Genomic DNA, 11,359 nt, shown 5'->3' on the forward strand with positions numbered 1-11,359 from the left:
TTGGAATTGGAGTTGCAGACAGTTGTGAGCTGTCATGCTAGGAATTGAAGCCTGGTCCTCTGGAAAAGCAGCCAGTGCTCTTAACCCCTGAGCCAACTCTCCAGCCCCTCTGATGATATTCTTAGCTTTTGGGCTGGTGGAGTCTATCAGTCTCGGTAAATTTCAGAAAGATTTAGTCATGGTCATAAGGATGTTAGGTCAAACACAGGTGAGTCAATGAGCAGGTAGTAAGGGGCTAAAGACAACCCAGGATTATCAATTAGCCTGGTAGAGTCCTTAACACAGGCCTAGCTTTTCTTTTTGTCTCTAGAAACTTCAATCCACATGTCTTTTTTTTTTTTTTTTCAAGACAGCATTTCTCTTTGTAGTCTTGGATGTCTGGACTTGATTTGTAGACTAGGCTGGCCTCACAGGCTAGAACTCACAGAGATCTGCCTGCCTCTGCCTCCTTGAGTGCTAGGATTACAGGCCTGAACGGTCACCACTGGCTCACGTATCTCTTTATGGCAGTTTCTCTGTGTAGTCTTGACTGTCCTGGAACTAGCTCTGTAGAGCAGGCTGGCCTCAGAGATCTGCCTATCTCTGCCTCCCAAGTGCTGGGATTAACGGAATATGCCACCACTGCCCAGTTAGAAGCAGTTTTTAAAACCAATCTATAAAGCATATCATAGCTTAAAGAAACACATATATACCCTGAAAATAATTTATTATGAAACTTTTCTGTAAGAATCATGCTCAAACTGTTTCTTAAACAGGAAGTCATTACTATGTTACAAAATCTAGTTTAATATTGCCATCTGCTCTCCAGCTAGTGTTGTTAGTTATAGCAAGTGCCATTACAAAAGGCTTTCTATGTTTTGTTCAAACACTAAAGTGAATATTTTTCATGCCTTAAGGTTGTCAGCCTCACATGAGCACCCTTTGCCTGTGCTTGGGGAATTTCTCACACTTGAGGACATCCTGAGGAGGACACTCATACTTTGGCTTCCCAGACTCCCTTGCAGCTAGTTACTAGGGCTAAGAACTTTGTTCCCACCTAATATGTAGATTTGGAAAGCAGCATCTTCCCCCAGAGCCTGGTTTCCACGGAGGATGGAGAAAATGTCTCCTGTGATGTAATTTGGCCTTTGGCTCTCTTCATCTCAGAGTTTTGTTGTGCCCTGGGTTAGCTGTATTTTTAAATTGCTTATCTCCACATAATATTCCCAGTGCTTTATCAGTGTTCTGAGATGATAAGCCCCTGAACTGCTTCACGTCAACACACAAATTTAGTGTTGCAAAACAATAGTGGTTTTGTTTTGTCCACAGATACTGAAAATCAAGGCTTGAAAAAAGCATATAGTAAAGAGGACCATACTCAGGCAAAGGTCTTTGGAGCTCCCACCACTGGGTGGTAGAGAGGAGCTATCGCGGTTGCTGTAGTAGAAGCTCCTCTTGAGCAGTCCCCTCAGACTTGACAAGGACTCAGAGAACCAAGGGCTAGCTGGTGTCCCCAGAGGCCGCAGGAACTGTGAGAGGTGGCAGAGCAGTTGGCTCTTTGCAGTGGGCCCAAGGGGAGTTTGGGGGAGCCACCAGCGAGGACTGACACAGTGAGGCACACGAGTGAAGTGTCTTGCTTTTGTACGTCAGCCTAGCCTGGTGCCTAGGCTCACAAAGATTGAAGCAACCTGTCCTGTATAAGCAGGGCCTTGGGGGGACAACGTGGAGCGGGCCAGTGCAAGGCTGGGCCAGAGTTCCCTGCTTGAGGGCCGAAGGAAGGCAAACAAGCGCGTGTCCCCTAAATTGCTTCTTGTTTGAGGGTGTTTTGCCATAGCAACAAAAACGAAAGTACAACAGGGGGCAAGTTAAAACAAGGGACCGGGGCCCTGCAGGTGAGCGGTAGGGGTGGCAGGAACCGGAGGACTTGACCCTGCATTTGAGGCGCTGCAAAGGGGTCGCTTGCCGCGACCAGGGACGGGGCAACGGGGATTGGGCCGCACGGCCCTGCCCACAGCGTTCTCCAGAACCCCTTCCGGTGCGTCGGGCCGCTGGAGCGAGGAAGGAAGGCGGCGCGAAGGTGCCGGGCCCAGCACCTCATTAGCTAGAATAAACACACTGAAGGTCTTCCTGCGGACCCGTCCCCACAGCCGTCCCCTCGCGGCGGCTCGGGAGCCCCGAAGTTAGCTGTGGGGTTGTTTGCCGCGCCCGCGCACCTCAGCAGAGGCAGCAGCACCCGGCCGCCCGCCCGCTCAGAGCGCCGTCTCGGCAGTTCCTTCGTAGCCGCCAAAAGCTCAGGATGAAAGCGAGGCGGAGGCAGCGGCGCGAAACCCAGGCGGCAGCTACCGGGCCTCGGAAGCCCCACGCGGCTGGAGAGCCGCTACAAGGAGGGCGGCGGTGTAAGCTTTGTAGGGAGAGCAGAAGGCACAGTGCACGCCTATACCAGGATGGCCGAGTGGTTAAGGCGTTGGACTTAAGATCCAATGGACGTATGTCTGCGTGGGTTCGAACCCCACTCCTGGTATACGTGGATGCCTTTTTTTTCCTGTAGGTTATTTAATTAATTTTTAGGTCCAGATCCCTTGGAGAATTTAAATTCTTATTTCCAATGGGAAGAAATGTGGTTTAATCTTTAGTGGGCGATGCCGCGAGCCCAGGCTCCCGCAGTGAGGCGACCGGGTGGGTCTCCAGGGATCTGAGCTTGGCAGAAACTGACTGCTGGCGTCCTCTAGCTTCTCCTGCCCCGCGGGAGGAGCCGGGTGTCGGTCAACTTTTTGCAAAAATGCTTCTGCCTTTCTCTGCCCTGTCCGCGCCTCCTAGTTCCTTTTTTCTCTTCTTTTTTTCTTTCCCTCTAAAGCTTGCCTTGTTCACTTGCAATCCTTCACTTAACTCCAAGAAGATACCATTTGGTCCGAAGACACAGAATTTGAATTATTTTCCGTTTTCTTTTTTTTTTCTATTTTCCTCAAAAGTATTTTTAATAAAAGCAGTCTAAGATTTTAAACAGAATTTGTAGGTACGGCTCAAGGAACTCACTATACTTTCGAATAAGTTTAAAAACACTGATTAAATTCCTCGATACAGTCATAAAACCTAGAAAACACCGATCGTTAGCACGGATCGTTTATTTCCATCTGAGCCTCAGGCACGTTTACTTACCTGGAGTCGTGGAAATACTGTTTGGAAAGGTTCAGAACTCTGCGGGAAATGGTGTCGGTATGTTTAAACAGTGACACCTACCGGTGACCCTGAGGTAAATTTGTTTAGATAAACCTGATGTTTTTAATAACTGGCTTTAAGAGATTAAGGCAATGTCAATCACAAACAAAAAATTAATTCCCCTCCCCCTTTAAATCTTTCATAATAAATCTTTCACTAAACAGAATCACTCGTCACCGAGCCTTTTTTAAATGTGTGTGATAAAACACTCCTGTGGCTTCAGTGACCTTTGTATTAAACATTTTCCTTGCAAACACTGAAGATTAGGGTAGTATATGTCTGGATTAATGTCAAGACAGAAATAGTCATGGAAGACTCCTTCCTGCACAAGAAGCTTTCTTGATCTTCCTCAGCCGCAGGCTGGAGCTTGGGGACTTTGCTTCTCATCTGTACTCGTGTATGTGTACAAATGCTTGCCTGGCTGTATGAAAGCACGACGCCTGGTGCCTGGTGCCTGGCAGAGAGGAAGCCGTGGAGCTGGAGGTGCCGTGTAAGCGGCCGGGCGGCACTAGCCCAGGCCCTCTGGAAGAGCAGCAAGCTGCCGAGCTGTCTCTTCAGCTCCAACCAGACTGGCGTTCATTTTCAGGTACGGTCTCAATTAGTCAACGAACACACCTCATGCATGTGCTCCCTATTCAAATAAAGTACATTTTAATGCCCCATGTCCTAAAATGTTTATTAGTGTAGTCACAGCACAAAATGATGTATTTCACAATGACGTTTGCAAACTTGTGTAGCGTGTTGCTTGCCTGTGTGCACTGTTCCGCTGGCTTGCTCCGCCCCTTCCTGCGATTCCCTTTCCCTTCCCATATACTGTCCCTTCTGCTTTCAGGGCTGTTTGTTTGTTTGTTTGTTTGTTTTTCAAGGAGACAGTTTTCTCTGAACTTTCAGGTAGTGTGTATATATATTCATTTCCAGTATAGACGCTGAATAAAACTCCATTGTGCATGTATACTGAATTTTCTATATTCACGCATCCGCTGTTAAATGCCTAGGCTAGCCCCTTCCCTTAGCTGTTGGGAGAAACATGCTAGTAAATGCCTGCACATATATCTTTGTGGTTGCTGACTTAGATTTTTTTTTTTTTTTTTTTTTGGTAAATATCCAGGAGTACTATATTATATGGTAATTCTATTTTTTAGGGGTGTCTGTGTAACTTCCATAGTACCTGTGAGTAATTTACATTCCTACCAGCAATGTATGAGGCTTGCTACCTCCATGCTTGTTGTTTGTGTGTGTGTGTGTGAGAGAGAGAGAGAGAGAGAGAGAGAGAGAGAGAGAATATGTGAGAAAGTGTCTCATTATGTAGTCCTGGATATTCTAGAATTTACTATGTAGACCAGACAACTGCCTGCCTCTGCCTCCCAAGTGCTAAGATTAAAGGCATAGGTTACCATGACCAACTTTGGTGGGTTTTTTTTTTGTGTGTGTGGGAGGGGTTGTTCTTGCTTTGTTTGTTGTTTTGTTTGGTTGAGATTTTTTTTAAGCTGGTAGCCTTTCTGACTGGGGTGAAATGGAATCTCAAGATAGTTTAATTGTAGAGATGCCACCTAAGAGGCTGAGAGCATACATTTCCACACTTGGGAGGCAGAGGCAGGGGACGCTCTGGGGGTTAGAGACCAGCCTGGTCTACATAGCAAGTTTTACGTGTGTGACCAGATTGTGAGATCCTGGTTAAAAAGAGAAAGAAAAGGAGAGGGGGAGGGAAAGACAGACATACCTGGAATGAAATCCTAGGGGACTAAACAGTGCTGCACACAGACTAAAGCCAGCGCAGAGATGTGTGAAGTGTGAGCAGGCTGCCCTGGAAAGCAGTGCTGTGGGGCATGGGAAATGAGTCAGTCAGAGTCAGCACCATCCTATCAGCCTTCTCAGGCCAGGGTCAACTCCGGGTGCTGAGCAGTGTGACATGGAAACTGTGTCAACAGAGTGCCTCCGGAATTTTATGTGCACTCACTGTCCATACACTGAATAAAGGAATGAGCTCCAAACCCATTGAGAGCATTCCATACCTGATTCTGTACATTGTCCCTTGATCATCCTCATTTAGGGTATATGGCTATATTTCAGTCAGGTTTGGTAGCCACACAGGCACAAAAATGATGAAGGGTTGGAGAGATGGCTAAGTGGTTAGAGCTGTCTGCTCTTCCAGAGGACTGGGGTTCAGTTCCTAGCACCTACACGACAGCCCACAACTGTCTCTGACTCCAATTTCAGGGGATCTGGCACCCTAGCATATATGTACATGTGGGCAAAACACCTATGCACATAAACATTTTTTTAAATAATAAAAAAAAAAGTTTAAAAGAAAGAGAAATAATGAGTTGGGACTGGTGGAATTCTGCAATCTCAAGACACAGGATCCTGAGTCCTTACTGAATTCCAGGCCAGCCAGGCTGTAGAGAGTAACACTTGTCTCAAACAAAGCAAAGAAGACAGCTACAACAACAAGAGTTAGTATTTGTCTCCTGGGGCTGGAGAGAGGACACAGGTTTGAGCCCCAGCACCCACTTGGTGGCTCACAACATCCGTAACTCCAGTTCCAGATCTGACACACCTGACTTCCACAGGTCCCTGCACTCACGCACACACACCCACCTGCAGACAGACACACTCACACATAATGGAAAACAGTAAAAACAAAAATGTTTAAAGGAATATTTGTCTCGGTTCCCTAATCTCCCTCCTATGTAAGTACCCACAGAAGTAAGCATACTTCTAAGTCCACATTTTAGTGCACGTCCCGGGAGGTAACAGAGAGCTGATTAGCAATCTCAGAACACTGGAGGGTTTTTGAGAAGCAGGTATTTTTGTTTGGTGTTCGTTTTGTTTGTTTGTTTTACTTTGTTTTGCTTTTCTGTTTTGTTTTTTGGGTTTTGTTGGTGGTGGTGTTGGTGTTGGTGGTTCCTTGGTTGGTTGGTTTTAGATAGGGTCTCACTATTTAGCCAGGATAGTCTCAAACCCACCATGTAGCCCATGCTGGTCTCGAACTCAAGGCATTACTGTCCCTTGATTCCAGTACTGAGTGAAAGGACTGGAGTCAGCAGAAGACACACCAAGACCAAGTTCTCAGCACAAGGGGGATTCATTTGCCCCAGAGAAACAAAAGGCAAGGAATAAGAGGCAAAGACAGGAGGTAGAGGATGAGAGAGAAGGGAAAATGAACAAGGGGGAGGAAGAAAGGGGGCAAAGGAGATGGGGAAGGGATATATACCCAGAGGAACATTGCCTGTGGATAGAGAGGATGATAAATTGTGGCCCAGAGGCAAATGGCAGTTTACAAAGGGAAAGGGGGAAACCCTATGTTAGGATAAATTGGCTTTGATTTGGCATGTTAATTAGGTGAACCAAAGAGGGCTTTGATTGCTGGACTTCAATACTTTGATTGCTGGACCTTGGTGGTCAGCCTCAGGAGGAGGAAGTGGCCAAATAAGACCTTGGTGGCTAGCTTTCAGATTGCAGTCTGCTGGGCATGGTGGGGCAGGCCTTTAATCCCAGGACTTGGGGAGGCAGAGGCAAGCGGATTTCTGTGAATTTGAGGCAAACCTGGTGTCCAGGACAGCTAAGGCTACACAGAGAGCCCACCTGCCTGCTGCCGCCAAAAGACAACAACAAAAGCAAAAAACAAACAAACAAAAAGTAATCTAATAGTTCTTAGCAAGGAGGAAAAGGGTAAAAAGCAAAAGCTGTGTGTGCTGTGCTCAGGCCTGTGCGAGCCCCTTCACCGAGCCCCCAGCCCTGCTGCTCCATGTTCTGCTCCCTAATCCTGCATCCCCCCCTTGTTAGCAGGGACTTAGTTAACCAGCTCTTTAGCTTCTGCACGTCCTTGTGGCCTCCCTATGAGATCCATATAGCAGTTGATTCTGTGGGGTCAGTTCGATGCTGCTGTAATGTTTAACAAGTGCTTGGCATATAGAAGGGGCCAAGAGATTAAGGAGTTATCGCACTGACAGGAATCACAATCAGTTTTTATATGGTGGCAAGGTTGCTCACGAAATCCGTTCTGTGTGTCTTGTATTCCCATGTCAACTTTGGAGCAATAAAATAAAATTTCATTTCAAAAATGGAAATTTTGGAGGAAGGCATAGATTGGTTTGTTTTTCTGGTTTGTTTATTGAATTTCTTGTTTCATTTAATGGCCTTTAAGTGACTAGGTTTTGAGCAGCAGCAGCTTCTTCAAAGGCAGAATTGTGGGTAATTCCGTAAATAGTGTCTTGTTTAAAAAAAAAGTAATGTTCTGAAATCTAAGTTGAAAAGAAAAGAAAAATAAACTCTTGAATTTTCAAATACACAGTGAGTGAGTGCATTGTTTTCCCCTGGGTGTCACGCCTACTGGGTTAGTCACAAATAGCTATATTAAGGATGTTGTCCACATTTTTTAAACACTAGCAATTCTGACCCACCCAGTTCAGTTATTCAAAATGCAACCTTCAATATTTTTATTCTACACAAGAAAAAAAATAAGAAATTTGTGTCCCTGGGAAGATATAAAAGTAGTATGTGCTTTTCTGCTTTCCAGTGTAGCGAGGTGCTTTGATGTGTGAAGGCTGTTACTATGCAAACTGTCTCCTTGCCCATGACTAGTGTCTACTTAATCTCTTTGGTGAAGGACAAAGAACACCATGCAAAAAGGTCCTCTCTCAGCCTGAAATGACCTGCAAATGTTAAAAGGCCTAATGAGCTCAAACTCAATACTCCACGGAACTGAAACAACTAGTCACTTTCTTTGATTCCTCCTCGAGGAATCCCCAGGCCAACGTGAACTGAGGGAGGACTTTCCGTGTCCAGGTGGAGAAGAATGAAGGGTGGGTCTGGGCACAGATGTTGTCCCCACCCTCCCCAAGTTTCCTTTCTCTCTGTCTGTCCCCAGCCCAGCCTTTGATTGTCTCCCTGGAACACACAGCTACCACAGCCCTGGTTCTATGTTCTCTCTGTTTCTAATTGTTTGCTTTTGTTTTGAAGCAGGGTCTTGCCTCCAAGATAGTAGGATTATGAGTGTGTGCCATTATACACAATTCACCAATTTCATATTAAATTATCTGTTTATTTTTTATTTTTTCTGGACAGGGTTTCCATAGCATCCTTGGCTGCCCTAGAACTTGCTTTGTAGACTACCTGGCCTTGAACTCACAGAGATCCACCTGCCTCTGCCTCTTAAATGCTGGGATTAAATATGTGTGCCACCACTGCCTGGCTTTACCAATTTATTATTAACCCATCTTTTTTGTTGTTGTTGTTTTCCTGACAGAGTTTCTCTGTGTAGCCTTGACTGTCCTGGACTTACTTTGTAGACCAGGCTGGCCTCAAACTCACAGAAAATGGCCTGCCTCTGCCATTTTAATCTGCTGGGATTAAGGGCATGCACCACTGCTGCCTGGCACTTAGCAAAGTCTTCGGAGCTGTAGTTCCGCCTAAGCAACCCTTCCTTCGATAAGCATTTTTAAAATTCCCAGAATCAGCACTGCTCTGCTGAGTGCCATGATCTGCTGACAAGTAAGGCCCTCACAGTCCTGGGCTGGGGATATAACTCAGTTGGCAGAGTGATTACTTAGCAAGCATGAAAGCCCCAAGTTTGTGGTGCTGCTGGGATCACAGCAGCACATAAAACTTGGTGTAGTGGTAAATCCTCCAATCCCACCCTCTAAGAGGAGACAGGAGGGTCAGGAGTTCAAGGTCAGCTAATTTGAGAACTTGAAGGTACCCTCAGATACAGGAGTCACTGCCCAGGTCAGGGTGGGGTGGGGAGACAAGGTCCTGCCTTCTAGTGTTAGGCAACTAGTAGCAATCATTATTCCCTGGTTGCTTCATGCTGCTCTCCTTGACCTGTAGCCAGGAGCTGTCAGCTGCTCACTGGGAGACAGTCCATGTCCAGGACACTGGGATGGGGGTGGACAGAGGCAAATCCAGCCAAGTGGGTCCAGTCTGCATGCTTTCCTCATGAGGACCTGATTTAACCCTTCAGGGCCATTCCCACGAATCCCAGTGCTCAAGCCCATGCTGTGTTTGACTCTTCTGCTGACGTTAACTCATTTTTAGGTCATCAAGATTCTTTGAATTTTCATCATACCAAATTACTTCTTCTTAGCCAGGCTGGCCTGGAATCTACTGGCCTTGTAGCTGAGAATGATTTGAACTTCTAATCTGTCTGCTTCCTCTTCCCAAGTGCTAGGGTTGTAAGCTTTGTCACCATGGCCAGCTCTGTTGCTATCTTCTTAAACACAACAATATTTCCTTCACTTAAAGATGGCATTTTATGGGGTTCTGGCAGGTCAACCCAAGGTTTTCTGCATGCTACACAAACATGGTATCAATTTAGCTGATAGCTATCTTTAACAATCACCTTGAGCCCCAGTCTAGATATCTGACTGAATTATCACTTGCTGTGGAGATTAAAACTCAATCCAGAAAGGCAAGCATGCTCCTCTTTAAGAGCATATTGTGTCTAAAATACAATAATGAAACCAAGCTCCTTGTAAATAGAATACCACTATCCCAAATACAGATCTCTGGGTAGCTTTTTAGTTTAAGGGAAGTCTAGAAGTTTTGTTTTTTTCTTTTTTTCTTTTAATACTTTTGTTTGTATTATTGGTTGTGGGAGGTTTAGGGTAGGGGTTATGTGCTTTTGAGACAGGATTTTGTTTTGCACTCAGGCTGACTTCAATCTCATCGTTCTCCTGCCCCAGCCTCCTGAGTGCTGGGATTGTAAGTGTGTTGTGCCACAACCAGTTTTAATACCTTTAATCTAGGCTCCCTGAAGTTTAAAGATGTGGTGAAAGTCACTTGAAACTGAACCTACATACCTGATAAAGTATCTTAGCTGGACAAAAGGAGGAAGCGGAGAAGCAGGGGGAGGAGGGAGAGCAGCAGACAAAACCTCTCCTTTAGCAAGCTCTGGGGTGCCCCTTGAAGTAGTCTGGTTGGATTTCATAGTGTTGTGTGCAAAGATCACATTCTTGAGGTTGTGGTTGTGTGGAAAGGGCAAGTATAGAGGCAGAGGAAAGATTCTTTCTAAACAAAGGAGGATTTGAGTGGACAAGAGGAGAAACCGCTCCCCACAGAGGCATCTGACCCTGAGGGGAGGCAGTCCCGGAGGGTACTCGGGGTTGACCAGCACAGAGTAACAGACGTTTCTGTAGGGAGAGTGGCAGGCTGGAAGCTCCTCAGAAAATCCTGCTACTTCGGACTGGCCTCCTGTGGTCGGGGACGCCATGTCCGCCCAGCCGCCTCAGGGGAAAGCGGCTGGTGATAACGCCTGAGATGAGCGTGCTTCCACAGAATTCAGACAAGCACATCAGTCCACCACAAAACCTCCCTTACAACCGTGCCAACCTTTCCTCCACCACCATCAAACAAGTCTAGACGTTTTGCTCTATTTTTTGTTTCCAATTATTTAGAAAATAACAGTGACCAGGCTGTTGGCTGTCTCTTCCTCTCCCTTCTACTCTCCATTTCTAAGCACCGTGTTTAGACCCAAAGGCCAGGAAGAAGCCCACATTGCCCGACTTCCCTTTTAGTTCCCAGAAAGCCTTGAAAATAGGTCCCCGGTCAGGGCCCAAGAAGAAGTGTTGCTGGACAGCTTCCAGGGAAGCAGCCTTAAAAGACCCTGTGCGCATGCTCTTTGCCTGTTCCCATGAACTTAGATACGATCTCTGTTGCATGAACATCAAATCACACCATGGAGATGGAAGGCACAGGGAAAGTGAGCTAGGAAGAGTTTTTTCCTAAGTACTGGAGCGCAGTGCCACTCGGCTCCAGTCATCCCAGCTTCTACACATCCACAAAAATAGACAGGCACAAAAAAATGTCTTCAGAGTTTCTTCTCTTGCAACTGTTGCTAGCTCTACCTCGTGGGGATGAAAATTAATATAAGGTTTAGTATTACTATAAGCAATTCAGTACTTCAGTGCCTGCCTTCCATGCTATCACGTAAGTTATTCCCTGTCTGCCCCCCGCACCGTGATCCCAGTGCCAGAGCTTGCGTATGCTGAACACTACCATTTCATGTCACTTCGATTCTACTCTGAATACTGACATGCAATTTAACGGGCGCTATCAGATCTTCAACCCAACTGCCTGAATATCGACCTTGAAGAAATTGTATGAGACTGAAAATACAGCTAGCAGTATCAGCATTAAGGTGTCAGGCAAAATGACAAACAGCCTG

General features: G+C 46.1%; 1 non-coding gene across 1 annotated transcript; it reads left to right on the plus strand.

The window, feature by feature from the left end:
• The first annotated feature begins 2,417 nt into the window (after positions 1-2,417).
• Trnal-uaa (transfer RNA leucine (anticodon UAA)) lies at positions 2,418-2,500 on the plus strand. Its single transcript has one exon. It is a non-coding gene; the product is annotated as a tRNA-Leu (tRNA).
• Positions 2,501-11,359: the final 8,859 nt, after the last annotated feature.

Source organism: Meriones unguiculatus, chromosome 3 (assembly GCF_030254825.1).
Source record: "Meriones unguiculatus strain TT.TT164.6M chromosome 3, Bangor_MerUng_6.1, whole genome shotgun sequence".
Lineage (NCBI taxonomy): Eukaryota > Metazoa > Chordata > Mammalia > Rodentia > Muridae > Meriones > Meriones unguiculatus.